Here is a 2,720-nt window from a genome sequence, read left to right on the forward strand (position 1 = left end):
GCATCTCCGGGCCTTTTCCTCCCCGCTGCCTTCCTGCGCCGGGGAGCCCTTCAAAACGGCCTCTCCCACCAGGCTCTGCCGGGGGGATTTGTCCTCCGTGCTCTCTGTCCTCAGCTCGGGGCCTGGGGCAGGAAGGAAGAAGGACAGGCAGGGGATTTGCCTCCAGCCCAGAGGGAAGGCCAAGGACATTCCCCCCAAATCTGGCCCCCACGTGCACCACAAGACAGGGCCAAAGGGGCACTGACTTCCTCCTCACCTGCCTGGGGGGCCTGCGGTCTTTTCCTTTTCCTCGCAGCCTTCTCCTCCATCCGCCCAAGCTTTGGGGAAGACAAATCCTGCTGGGCGGGAAACAAGGGCTGAGTGTGGTTGTTTGGGGGTTCCTCCTGCCCAAGTCCATTTCCAGAACTCACTGGGCATCCTGGGACCATAAAAACCTCCCAAACACCAAAAGCATCCCCCCAAAAAACTCTAGAACTCCAAGATTCAGTAAAAAAAAAGGCCTTCCAGGAGTCCCCCCTCTCAGGTCTCTGCACTTTGGGGTTCTGGGGGTCCTCCCTGTTTGGGCTGCTGGGGGGGTCCCATGTGTATTGGGGTACCCCACTCTCCAAGGTCCCTGCCCTCTCTGGGCTGCTGGGGCTCCTGGAGTTCCCCCCCTCCATGGTCCCCCTGCTTAGGGATGTTGGGGGTTTTGGAGGCCCCAGGGTCCCTTCTGCCCTGACTTTTTGCTTTGGGGTGCTGGGGGATCTCAAGGGTCTCACCTCTCTGGGGTCTACCCCTCTCCAGGCTGCTGTGAGTCCCAGGGATCCCCCTTCTCCATGCTCTAGAGGCCTCAGCAGCCCCCACTGAGTGTTCCTCCTCCTCTTCCCCCTCCTCCTGGCCTGGGTCCCCCCATTCCTGCTCAGTCCCAGTTTGCCAGACCCCAGACCCCTCTTTCTTTGACTCCAGGACCCCCTTGTCCCCACTTTCCTCACCATCCCACCTCTCCCAGTCCCTGCATCCTCCTGTTTTCCTCACCCTGGGGACCCCCAGCCCCCCATTCCTGGCTGGCCATCCCCTGTCACCTCATCCCCAAGTCTTCCTTTTCCTTGACCCCGGGACCCCCTGAAGCCCCTTCCCAGTTCCCACAGCTCTCCCAGTTTCTCCCTTCCCTTGACCCTGGGACCACCCTGACCCCCAAATCTCTGGGTCTCCCCAGTTCCCCACTCCTGGCTTATCCTGCAAGGCAGTCCTGGGGTGTCCCAGGGACCCCCTGAACCCCCCATCCCTGTGCACCAGATCCCCCCTGAACCCCCTTATCCGAGACCAGGACCCCCTTGCACCCCATTTCCTGGCCATCCCACCTCTCCCAGACTCCACACTCCCTTTGCCTTTACCTTGGGACTCCCTGGACCCCCAGTCCTGGGTATCAGGACCCCCCTGCACCCCCTTTCCAGCACTGGGACTCCCTTTCACCCCCTTCCTCAGCTCCAGTAGCCCCTGCAACAACCCCTTTCCCGCCCTCCCGCCTCTCCCAGCCCCAAGGTACCCCCTCGACCCCCATTCCTGCCTTTTCCAGACTCCTGAATCTCCCTTTTTTGTTGTTGTTGTTTTTGAACACCGAGGGACCCCCTGAACCCCGTTTTCTGGCCCTTCTCCCAACCCCCCCACGACCCTCCCTTTCCCCGACACCGGCGACCCCCGTGCAGAGGCTCCCCCTGGACCCCCCATCCCCCCTCTCCCCATCCCTGCCCTGCCCTTTCCTTGGCCCTGGCATCCCCCCCAACTCCCCTTTCCCAGCACTGTGTCCCCCGGCAGCCCCAAGATTCACCCCAAAACACCAAGATTCACCCCAAAAAAGCACTCCCAGGGTTTTCCCCTCTCCCATATCCCCACTCTGGGGAGCCGCGGCAGGAGTAGGGGGGGAATTGGGGAACTCCTGGCAGTGTTGGGGACAATCAAAGAGTTCCTGACACGTGGCCGGGGCCTTTGTTCGGCCCGCCGGGAATCGACAACAAACCTCAGTCCCGGGGGTCCCCCCTGGCCGGGGATCAAGCGATGGGGACACGAAGGGACCCCCACGGGAACTCCTCTCCTGCTCTCCCACCTCCCCTCATTCCCTTCCCCCATCCTTTCCCCGTCGCCCTCCCCTCCCCCCGCCATCAACCCCGGCTTCCTCCCCTCCCCCCCTCGGTCGGTTTGGGAGGGACCCACCCCCTCTCTCGCTCACTTTGGGGGTCCCACCCCTCCCTTTCTCCTTCCCCACTCCCCCTTTCCCATCGTGTGCCCCCAAACCAAACCCCAACTCACGGGCGACCTCCTCGCTCTGGGAACGGAAGGCGGGAGGAGGAAGAGGAGCAGGAAAAGGAGGAGGAAAAGGAGGAGGAAGAGGAGGAGGAAGAGGAGGAGGGAGAGGAGGAGCATCTTCCCCCCAGTCCATCAGTTGGCCGGTGGGGGGGAGCTCCATTCAGATATTTTGGGGGAGGGATCTCCGGCGTGGTTTTTGTGGGGGGGATATTTGGAGCTTGCGGGACTCCGAAGCGGAGCCGCAAATGCCCCTCGGGGGGGACATCGGGGGGTCCCCGGGAGGTGTGTTTTTTTTTGGGGGGTGGTGTGGGTTCCCGGCAGAGCCCCGGGGATTGGCGGGGGGATACGGGGACCCCCTCTTTTTTAGGGACCCCAGAGTGGGGGGCGCAGTGGGGGGCGAAGTGTGGAGAGGGTGAACACAGAGGGGTATGGGGGGG

Source organism: Empidonax traillii, unplaced genomic scaffold, assembly GCF_003031625.1.
Source record: "Empidonax traillii isolate 1590-97213 ecotype Southwest subspecies unplaced genomic scaffold, ASM303162v1 scaffold3243:size34875, whole genome shotgun sequence".
Lineage (NCBI taxonomy): Eukaryota > Metazoa > Chordata > Aves > Passeriformes > Tyrannidae > Empidonax > Empidonax traillii.